General features: G+C 39.2%; 1 pseudogene; it reads right to left on the reverse strand.

Annotated features, from left to right (window-relative positions):
• Window positions 1-9,168: 9,168 nt before the first annotated feature.
• Window positions 9,169-9,962, reverse strand: Gm4928 (annotated as a pseudogene).
• Window positions 9,963-12,157: the final 2,195 nt, after the last annotated feature.

Below are 12,157 nucleotides of genomic sequence, written 5' to 3' on the forward strand. Positions count from 1 at the left end.
TTCAAGGCAGAGCCACCACGATCAAATACTCCACAAATTTTCTAAAGTGGATGGCCTTCAAGGATGTTGACCTTTTTATCAGCAAAGCTGGAGTCCTTTCAGCCATGATCAGGCACAAGAACAGGCCTCCAGGGGGGTGTTTTGCATACAAGTTCCATCCAGGAAGTATACTATTATTCCATAATGGTGAATATATCATAACTAATGAATTAGATATATTTTCAAAGATGATCATTGAGAATATTCTTTATTGCACAATAATACTTCTATTGAATCTTTGGAAACAACCACTCTATCAGAAAATGAAACACAAGTTATGGTAGACAGGTAAAACAGAATATAATTTTAAAAAGGTTTTATTGGTGGTGTATGCTAAGAGGAGTGTTAGAGATCAATCAAAAAAGAAGTATAAGACTTCCTCATGTTTTTGTAATACACCAGAGCATTACAAACAGAGGCAGTGACTCTCCAGGATGAATGACCACAATTAGTTTGCATTTAACAGTTCATTTAGTTCTGTGTAATTAATTTTTGCTTAGCTAGATCTTTGTCTGTAGTCTACTCTTATAACTTCGCGTGGGCTTTTATTTTTTGCTACAAAAGAACCCTAAAAACATCCTTGTGTCCCCTGGTGCCATTTATTGTTGTCTAAGCAATGTCCGTGTAGGTTTTATCTCTGTGTCAATGCTTTCAAGTAGAGTTAAAAGTACCTGGTATTGGGCTGGGGAGCCCGCACAAGGACCTCAGTTTGAAGACCTAGCATACATTTAAAGAGGTCTGGGAGCTGGAGAGATAGTTTAACAGTAAAGAGCACTTGCTGCTCTTCCAGACAAACAAATGTTGGCTTCCAGTAACACATTGGAGGCTTCCCAACTGCCTGTAGCTCCAGCTCCAGGAGATCTGATGTCCTATCTTGAGCTCTTTAGGCTCCTGAACACACACGACATTCACTTACACAAATACACACATATCAACACCAACAAAATAAGATAAACTGGGCAGTGATGCGACCATGTGTACATCTAACCCCAGCCCTGAAACCATAGCTGGGGATATTTCAGAAGGTATGGAACTTATGGCCAAGTAACCCAGCCCCACAAAAATGGTCCCGTGAGACACCCTGTCATAAGGTGATAAATGGAGCGTGGTAGAGGAAGAAAGTTTCTGGCATCCTCCTCTGAGCTCCAGGCTTTCAGGACAGCACACACAGGTGCACTTGCATGTATCACACCACAGCCACACATGTGTGACATAGTTATGTCCACACAGCTCTGAAAATGTGCCATGGAAGTTCCAGTTTCTATTCGGTAGCTTGAATTGAAGCCTCAAAAACACATGAGAGGAAAGTAAACCCCAACTAACAAAATCACAAGGGAATAAATTGAAATTCTCTGCCCTGGCATACCACATTGCTATCCCATTAAGGGCGACTAGTGCTGAATCTCAACTCTTTCATTATTAAAAAGATGTTAGGGACCTGGATTCACTGATTAATCGCTCTCACCTTTCACTCCATCATGAAATTGGAAACTCCATTTCTAACATTGTACTACACAAGAGAACCCAGTACTTACATACTGAAGGAGCAATGTTCCCTTTTCATTTGTCATGCCCCTGTGGCACTGCCATGGTGCTAAACAGTTTCAAATAGGTAAGCATAACAAATGCATACAGTAAACTGCAAATCTACGCATTGTCAGCAACTTTACTGGAAACCCAAAGAGTAGCTAAGTTGTAAGACAGCTGGAATATTTTCTTCCTGAATTTAGTGGCAGATCTTCAAAATTATGGTCAAAACTATTATCAGAGAAGAGATGTGACTGCTTATGTTTTTTTTTTTATCACTTGTGATTTTATTATTGGGTCACATAAAATTTTATCAAGAGAGAGACAGGAAAAGATAGATAACCACCCCATGGAATATTATTTGGCCTTAAAGTAGAATAAAGTACTATGTTCCACACTACAACATGAATGTACCTTCAACAGGTTTGCTAAATGAAAGAAGCTTGTTATGAAAGACCACACCTGATACATTTCATTTACATACAAAGTCTCCAAAAGAGGTAAATCCATAGACAGTTGGTAGGCTAGAAGAAGCAGAATGAGGAGTGGCTGCTACTGAGCATAATGATGAGATCAGACTGGGAAGCACTCTGGTAGATCACGACTCCAAATGTGCTAAAGCTACCTGATTACACACCTAAAAGGGTGAATCTGGTAGGACATGAATTATATGTCAAAACCCATTATGCTTTAATTACCATTCAATCAATAAATATATTGTAGTGGTTTGAATGAGGTGCCCCTATTCTCTTGGGCATGTAAATGCTAGGGCCTCAGTTAACAGCACTGTTTGGGGAGGCTTTGGGAGTGGCCTTGTCAGAGAAAGGAAAAGGAAGTTTAAAGACTCACACCCTCACACAGTTTCTATTTCACTCTCTCTGCTTCTTGCTTGCAGTTAAGGATATGTGCTCTCCGCTTGTTATTTCCAACCACTATGCTTGCTGCTATCCTCCACTATTCACCAGGGACTCTACCCCGTAAGAGTGTAAACCCAAATCAGTCCTCTTTCCTATTAAGTTGCTTTGGTCATTGTGCTTTGTAAACAATAATAGAAATGTAACTAACACATAACATTCTGTTTTGTTTCCCTATCCAATTAATAGGTCCAATGATAACGGAGCTAAATTATTTAAACGCTATGGAAGAAAAATCATCATTTTCCATTGGTTATTAGCATAAGTTTACAGGGTTTACTTTCACTTCAATAGCTGCTGGTATATGTGGTATATGCATTTACATTTATTATATTTATTATATATGTGTATTTCATGAAACATTGTTCTGTATCCAAAGTTCTATGATTCTAGTATGGAAGAAAAAGTTCACAGACTATTCAGTACACATGACTTTCACTTTCCCAGCTATAAAATGACATTATTTAGATGCATTTATACTTCTGTTATTTCAGAATGGTTTATTTAATTATATTTTAGAAACTTTCAAAATTGCATTATTATTTTAAAATATTGTTACCAAAAAATATTGTAGTTAATGTTAATGTAACTAATCAGAATAGCTACCAAGGAAAACAGTAACTAGGAAGAAAATCTAAAAATCGTAAGTCAAAGGCCAAGTCATTCAAAAACAACAAACCTATAAGCATATTTAATATTATAAGCTGTTTCAATTCTATTCTGAAAACCATATATATCAGATAGTATTAAACAAAACCTTGCTCATAGGAGACACACTCATAAGAGCACACTCACTCATAGAGTGTTCATAGGAGACACATTATTCATAAAATAAAGCTAAGACACAAGTGTGGTGAGTAAATCAAATATAAATGAGACATTACTTGTAACAATTAAGTGTCAACTGAATTTATGATACTAAAAGTAGAACAGAGAGAATAAATTAGCTCTAATTAATGGGTTCAGTCACAACAAAATTCTCATTTGTAAAATCTATTTGAGAAATAGAGATTTAAAATACAAAAAAGTTTTTAAGAAGGTTAAGAATAACAATACCCATACTGAGGGAGAATTTTATACACTACTCAAAGTCCATCCTGAAGTCATTGGTAATTTCAAGGACAAAATAAGAGTTAATCAATAGGGCTGTGCTTTGCAAAATATATGCTTCCTTTTCAAGGATCCATAATATATTTATAAAAATTGATTGCAGAATAACTGTAAAACAAAAGGATCTCAATGAACTCTGAAAGACACCAAAAAGGACATCTCCCTACGACATCAAAAATTGAATTAAGTACTGAAGACTATAAAAATATTCATATAAAGTAAATTAGTTGAATAAAAAAATATATAATTGTTTATATAGGCTCTGCCCTGGTTTAAGTTACTTGATATTTTGTAAAACAGTAATTTTTTTTCAAACTGCCTTGCTCTAAAGACTTCATTTTACAGGTAGCTTTTGACTCCATTTCCAGGGTGGAGGATAACAATTTGCCTGAGTTGATCCACAAGAACATGATCCTGATATTACCACTTCTGTGGCACAGACTAATATAGAAAAAGTAGCCCAGACTGTGAGCAGAAAGAGTGCCACACCATGAATTTTTCAAAATGAACTGAGAATATGGGACCACATGGACTTATTAAATCCCTACCAGAAAGACAAAGCCCCAAAACTTATCAGAAACATCAGAACAAAGAAATAATATGGCAGAGAGAAAGGAAGAGAGAGAGAGAGAGAGAGGGGGGGAGAGAGAGAGAGAGAGAGAGAGAGAGAGAGAGAGAGAGAGAGAGAGAGAGAGAGAGAGAGAGAGAGAGAGAGATGCTTTGGATGCCTGTGAAAAGATAGACACCTACCACTCTGATGGCAATGGTCACCTGATGACCTCTCATTTGACATCCAGTATGTTCATAAATTGATAGGTAGAGAATTCCTGTCTCAAGGGCTACCTGATCCCCCTCAGTGACATGGCCTCCTCAGCTGCCTATCCCTTCACCAATCTGTACCTATCAGCCATCTATCCACCCATTCCAACTCTAGACCCTGCCCTATCTTTCACTGCCTAGCTGGACTCAGCTCTCCATCCTTCCTCTCACATTGACTCCACAACACAGGCAGCATCTTTTCCAGTTGGTTTGGGTTTGTCTTCATATTAACACAGAGCCTATTTATATGTTTATCTGCCAACAACTGTAACTCCTTAAAATCTGATACAGAATATTCACCTATGTTTCTGGCATGGCTCAATCACGCCAGAAACAATAAAAGAGTAAGTATTATAGAAAGCATAACAGAATATTGATTCTCTAAGTTTCTGCGCTGCAGCAAGAGCTGCACCCTGAGCTAAAATTATCAGAAAGAATGGGAGGGAGAGAGGTAGGTAGGATAAAGGAATGAAAAAGAGAAAGAATAGAAGAGGCTTGCGTTAAATATAAGCCATAATCATCACCTTGGAAATTAAGTTAAATATGTAAATAAGTAAATGACATCCTATGCAAAATATAAATTTAAAATATAAGTAATTTAAAGTTAGTAATTTAGCACAGCAATTTAAATTAATAATTTAAAATAAGCCCAGGAACTTTCTTCTCCCTAAGCAAAAAAAACAAGTTGAAATATAGCTTGCACTAATCTAATTCAAGAAAAAAATTCTGAGTTAAATAAAACTTGGTAAAATGTCACAGAGCAAAATGTGGAATCTCAACCAGGAGACTACTGCGCTCAACTCAGTCACAGACTGCTTATGGAGACCATCCTCAATGCATCTATTTTACTCTGCATGTAGGACTGCAAAGGCTGTTTTTCAGAAGGCTCCCCCTTTTTAGAACATTAAAGCAGAAATTTTTACCAAATATGTTCTTGGCAATGAAGATTGATCCCTGGCTTTTACCAATACACTTTGCAATTGAGAAACATTTTTATTGCTGTAGTTATCAATACCAATGGAGTCCTTAGGACTATCCTTGGCCAAGTACATTATTTGGCTAGGTAAGATTCTGCATTGTTTGTCTTTGAGAAGATAGATTAGGATGAATAATGAATAGGGATCTTTCTTTTCTTCCCTTTTGCCTTTCTTTTTAAAAATTTAATTCTATTTGTAATTCATTGTTTTACAGTCCATATTCCATTCCCTGCCCCTCCCCATCCACCCTCCAACTGCTCCACATCCCATACCTCCTCTCCACCCCAACCCATCTCCATGTGGATGCTCCCACCCCCCACCCCACCTGACCTCTAAACTCCCTGAGGCCTCCAGTCTCTTGAGGGGTTAGGTGCTTCATCTCTGAATTAGCACAGACCTGGAAGTCCTCTACTGTGTGTGTGTGTTAGGGGCCTCATATCAGCTGGTGTATGCTGTCTGTTTTATGGTCCAGTGTTTGAAAGATCTCAGGGATCCAGATTAATTAAGACTGCTGGTCCTCATACAGGATCATCCTTCTCCTCAGCTTCTTTCAGCCTTCCTACTTCAACAACAGGGGTCAGCTGCTTCTGTCCATTGGTTTGGTGCACATAACTACATCTTACTCTCTCATCTGCTTCTTGGGTCTTTCAGAGGGCAGTTATGAAATGTCCCTTTTTGTGAATATTCCATAGCTTCAGTAACAGTATCAGAACTTGAGACCTCCCCTTGAGCTGGTTCCCACTTTGGTCCTGTTGCTGGACCTTTTTCTTTTTCCTCAGGCTCCTCTCCATTTCCATCCCTGTAATTCTTTCAGACAGAAACATTTATGGGTCAGAGGTGTGACTGAGGGATGGCAACCCCATTCCTCCCTTGATGTCCTGTCTTCCTGCTGGAGGTGGGCTCTATAAGTCCCCTCTCCCTACTGTCCGGCATTTCATCAAAGGTCCCTCCCTATGAGTCCTGGTAGTCTCTCACCTCCCAGATCTCTCCTGCATTTTGGGAGATACCCTCAACCTCCTATTTCCTGAGGTTGCCTGTTTACATTCTTTCTCCTGGCCCTCAGGGCTTCAGTCATTCCTTACCCAATAAGAGATCAGGTGCCCCCCTATCCCACATCCACTTTTCCTCTAAGATCCCTCCCTCCCTACTTGTGATTGCTTTCTTCTCTCTCCCAAGTGAGACTGAGGCATCCTCACTTGGACACTTCAGCTTGTTGACCTTTTTGAGTTCTGTGGACTGTGTCTTGGGAGGGAGCTTTGATGAAATGCCCAACAGTAGGGAGAGGGAATTTATAGAGCCCACCTCCAGCAGGAAGACAGGGCCCAATAGAAAGTCAAGGAGTGGGATCTGTTGTTCCCATTTTTATTCTGCTGTAACTGGGCAAACAAACCTCAGTCTTATGCTTACAAAGAAAGCAGCAAGACTATAACATATCAACCTGAGCTGAAGGAAGGCAACAGGGAAAGAGGCTAGGCCTCTAAGCCTGGCTAACATCTCTAACAGCTGGCCTATCCTGTCATATGCCCACTTAGAACACCAGTACCAGATTCAACCTGTGAAAGGCACCCTAAGTCAAAGACCAGACTCAACTTATACAACCCTGCAAACCCTCCCAAACCAAGGTACATAATACTGTGAGAGAAGCAAAGCAAATGAATTTTTCAAAAGAGACACCAGAAATTCATAAATCCCTTAATGAGTAATTAGCAACATTTTAATCAACAGCATGAAAGTGATAGTTGTTAAAGTCTTACCTTTGCTTTAAATAGATTTGCTCTACCATATCACAACAGGAACACATACCTTGTGGTCACGTCTACCAACTGTCATCATTTAAGCAATTCAATACTGTCTCTAAAGTTTGTTCTGTTTGGTTGGTTGGTTGATTCTATGGGGCTCTGATATTTAGGTTTTTTATTTTATTTAAAAATGTTGAATTTATTAGTATTTTTGACCCTTTCACACACACATACACATATACATATGATATATATATATATTATATATATATATAATTTTGATCATATTCATGTTCATTATTCTCTCTTATCCTTCCCTCATTCTCACTGAACACTTTCTTCTTCTCACATCCTACTCTGTTACAGTTTTATTCTTTTACACTGACAAAACATTCTGTAAATGGGGTTTTATTTCATCTTAAATTTTCATCACTGAGGTGCATCAGGGCAGAAACTCAAGTCAGGAACCTGGAGGAACAACTGCTTTCTATTTCATGTAATGCTACCCCTGAGCAAGGAGCTTACTCATATCCAAGGAAGTGCAGCTTAATGCCTTATTCTCAGGCTTAACACTTATCCAGCTTCATTATAGAGCCCAGTATTACTTGCCCAAGCAAGGGTACTGTTCAATATTACCTTACCCACCCTACATCAATTAACAATCAAGGCAAGCTGATACAGGCACACCCAAATGCCAACCCATCTGGACAGTCCCTCTAGTTGTGACTTCCTTCTCAGCTATCTCTAGAATGCACCCAGTAGATGGTTAAAGATAACTAGGAAAGCCTCCTACTTTTGTGCTTTTAAGAGCCATTGAGTTTCATTAGGGTTGCCTGACTGAACATCGATGGGAGATTATTTATTGGACATTAGCAACTTACCAAAAGCTATAACAGTGAAGAAAAATGACTTCTTTTTTCCAAGAAGCAATTAACAACCAATAGCTCCATGGGAAGGAATCGAGCCAAATAAAACCATCCCCCATCATGAGAGAATATTGACAGCCCAATTTTGTGTAGGTCTTGTGCAGGCACCCACAACTTCTCTGGATTGTGAGTGCAGTGGGCATGGCATGTCTGTAAGAAGCATTTCTCAGAATTTCTCCCCATCTATTAGAATCTAAAGGTTTTCTGACCCATGTTCTACCATGTTCTCTGAGCCTTTGCACTAGGGATACAGATTCTCATTAGGGATGATCATTCAACAATTGCTTCTTCTTAGCATTTTGATCATTTATAGGTCTATGCATTAACTGTTGCTCAAGGCAATCTGGCCAAGGCTAAGCACGGTATCCATCTAGAATATTTACAAGCAAGTTGAAACCATATCCATTTAGCAAAACAATAGTTGGTCCTCCCCTACACATACCGTTTAGTCTATTGATCATATTGATCATATTTATGGTACCATGAATTCTTTTTTTTGGTATAAAAATTTATTATACATAAAAGAATATTACCACTAATAAGTGCAGACAAGCGCGGACACAACGGGCCTGGCTGGAAGATGGCGAACTCTTTGGAAAGTGAACAGGTTTAAGTGGCTGGGAGCCTCGTGCCAAACACCACAGGGCGTCAGGGCAACAAGTGACTGCCTTGTGAATCCACAATACCTCTCCTATTGGAGCAAGGGCCTCGAGGATGGCTTCCCAAGGTGGCCGAGGCTGATCTGGAGTCAGGGCAACACCATTGTAAGCAAGACATTTAATTGGAAAATTTCCACAAACTATACATGACCTTTGAGCCACACAATTCAAAAATAAAACATTAAGTTAGAGGCTGTGGGAAAAGAAGTCAGCCTAGGTCAGAAGCTCCTTCAATCCTGGTGGATCCGTGGGGAAAGAACGGGGATGGTGAGACCAAGCCCCTCCTCTCAATGTACAAAGGATTACTCTGATTGATATTAAATTGTATTGACAACAAAATAGACTAAAAAGCAATCGCTACTCTATGTTGGGGTGGAGGTGGAGAAAGAATGAATGAGTCCGTGAAGCAGGAGGAGGCAGTGGGGAGGCTCGGCCAGGGTGGCCCGGCCGTGGTCCTGCTGCTTACTCCCGCTGCTCCATCTTGACTTTCGGTGGCCGCAGGAAGGTCCAATTCTTCTTCTCCTTCATCCCCTTTGTATTTGCCTGGAAATTTCGCCAACTGTCCACTCGACAATCCCGACTTTCCTCAAAGTTTTTCTGCCACTCTCTTTCTCGCTTGGCTTTTTTTCTGGACTTCGATCTCCTCTTCTCTCTGTCGCTTCCTCTCATGCATTTCTTTGGCTTCTCTCTCTTTCCTTTTAATCTCTAGCTCAGCAAACAGCTTCATGGTCTGTTTGTAGACTGCCTGTTTGAACAGTTCGGGATCATCTTCCTCCACATCTGTAGGTTTTCCTTCCTTCTTCAGTTGTTGTTGTTGTTGTTGTTGTTGTTGTTGTTTCACTCTTTAACAGTGTGTTCCACGTATTCTTTTCTTGCCTGAATTACATCCAGGACCCTCTTCTTTTGTTCCTAATCCAGTAGCAACTTGTAAGCTTTGTCCACAGCTTCAAAAGCCTTCTTTGCTCTGTCAGCATCGTCCTGGTTTTTGTCAGGATGCACCAAGATGGACAACTGACGAAACCTCTTTTTTATTTCTTCATCTGTCACTTCAGGATCTATCTGAAGAACCTCAAATGGGTTCAGATTAAAGTAAGAGGAACCAGGACGAGTCAATCTTTCGATTTGATTTTTGGATGTTAGAACTGAATCTCTCTTCTCTATTTGTTTCACCTCAGTGTAGAAGGTCACAAATGCCTCCTCTGTGCTGCCTCCGCCACCCGAGGCACCACTCTCTCCCGAAGCCGCCATTTTCATGGCTAGCCCCCACGTGACCGTTCTGCCTGAATTCTTTATTCAAACTTCAAATCCAATCAGAAAGATATAAGGCACTCATATAAAAACTATGATGACTGGTTTGTTTGTTTGTTTGTTTGTTTGTTTTCTTCTGGCAACTAATCACAAACTAGAGTTATCTGGAAAGAGAAAAACCCCAACTGAGAAAATGTCCTATCAGACTGACCTATAACTCTGTAAGGCATTTTTTCTAATTAATAACTTATACAGGTCATCCCAGCACAGTAGCGGTGGTGTCACTCCTGGACTGATGGTCCTGTATTCTATAACAAAGCAGGCTGAGCGAGTCACTAGGGAACAATCCAATAATCAGCACTCCTCCATGGTCTGCTTCAGCCTTTGCCTCCAGGTTGCTGTACTAGGTTCTACCTTGCCATCTCTTAGTGATCGACTGTGATTGAGACTTCCAGGCTAAATAAACCCTTTCTTCCACAAGCTGACTTTGGTCATGGTGCTTATCACAGCAATAGAAAACAGAGTAAGATAGAAACAGTAGGTGCATCTTGCCTGGTGGGTCAGAGTTTTAGTATACAAAATCCACCTCTGGGCAAGACTTTTCTCCCCCAGTAGTCTTCATAACACCTCCCACACGGAGAAACCTAGCTAACATTAAGGAAGCATATAGCTCACTTCTAGACCGATTTCTCTATGTCCTACAAACTAAAGTATGTGTTATCTCCAGCAACTGGGTATTGCTATATAGTTCTGGTAAATAAGCAAGAGAATTGGCAATAGTTTGTTTGATTTTTTTATGCTCTTCTATCAACATTCAGTTGAGATCAGAATTAGAAACATTCAATCCCAAAAAGCTCTGCATTTGGAAACTTGCATTATTTTTAATCTCTAATGGGAAGCCTGATTCTAAAGTTGGCCCATTTCTAGACATCATTTTCAATTACAGGAACATCATTAATGTCACACCAGCATCTACTACAGAGATCCCAAGTCAGTCAGTCAATCCTGCTTTGTCTGATATAGGAGCCACTACACACCTGCACCTGTATGGATTTAAATTTGAATTCACCCAAACTTTCAAATCAAAATTCAGTTCCATATATTCACCATTCTTCAAATGCTCAGTAGCAGATATCAAATATTTCCATCATGAAAGAAAATTTCGTTGGTACCATGATTCAAAGACAGAAAGGATTTCCTGTGTTGTCAAGGTCTCCAGCTCTTCTGTGATCCCAGAAGGTGATCATTGCATCTGACATCCAGACCACAAAGATGATGATAAAGCTAATATCCAGAAGAACCTATCAGGGACGAACCTTTTCACCAGAAATGATTAACTATTGATTTATCCCATTTGTCTTTAAAGATATGCTTTTTATAAAAATAAATATTTTTACTTGAAAAAAATTAGTGCATAAAATTATATGTATCTATACAGTATCTTATGATGCTTAGATAAATATATGCAATGTGTTATGATGAAATTAAAGAAAATAACATATCCACCAACCTATGAAATATTTACCATTTCTTTATTAAGAAAACATTCAAAATTCTTTGTCTTAGCTTAGTGAGGGTTTTTTTTTATTGTTTTTTTTTTGCTTTGTTTTTGTTTTGTTTTTTTGGTTTTTGGTGTTTGATTGGTTGGTTGGTTGGTTGGTTTTTGCTTTGTCTTGAGTTTTGAGACAGGATCTCATACAGTTGGCCTCTGACTTAATGTAGCCAAGGATGATCCTGAACTTCTGGCCTTTCTACATCCTCCCATGTGCTAAGATTACAGGTATTCACTACTATTTCCATTCACAGTGGTTAGCTATCATCAATGGTTTTTATACTGCGCAAAAGAATATTTACCTAGCTATTACCTTCTAAATGCAGTCTCACTATGACCTAGAGCCTCATCCCTCCCTCTTTCTTCAACACCAGTTATCAGCCTCTGGTAAACACCATTGTACTTTAAATTTCTACCAGATCAGTTTTTATTGTGAGCCCATATTTAAATGTTTGATGTTTGTCTGAGCCCAGTTTATTTAACACAGCATAATGACAACCAGGTCCAGCTACATTTCTGCAAGTGAGTAAGCAGACCTTAGACCATTCCAAGATCCATGTTCTTCTGCCTTCAAACTGTTTTCAATGCTTCATGGTCTTTCTAATCTACCCATTTTTCAAAGACTGTTTCAGGGCTTCTCTGTTACA

This window comes from Mus musculus, chromosome 12 (genome assembly GCF_000001635.26).
Source record: "Mus musculus strain C57BL/6J chromosome 12, GRCm38.p6 C57BL/6J".
Classification (NCBI taxonomy): Eukaryota; Metazoa; Chordata; class Mammalia; order Rodentia; family Muridae; genus Mus; species Mus musculus.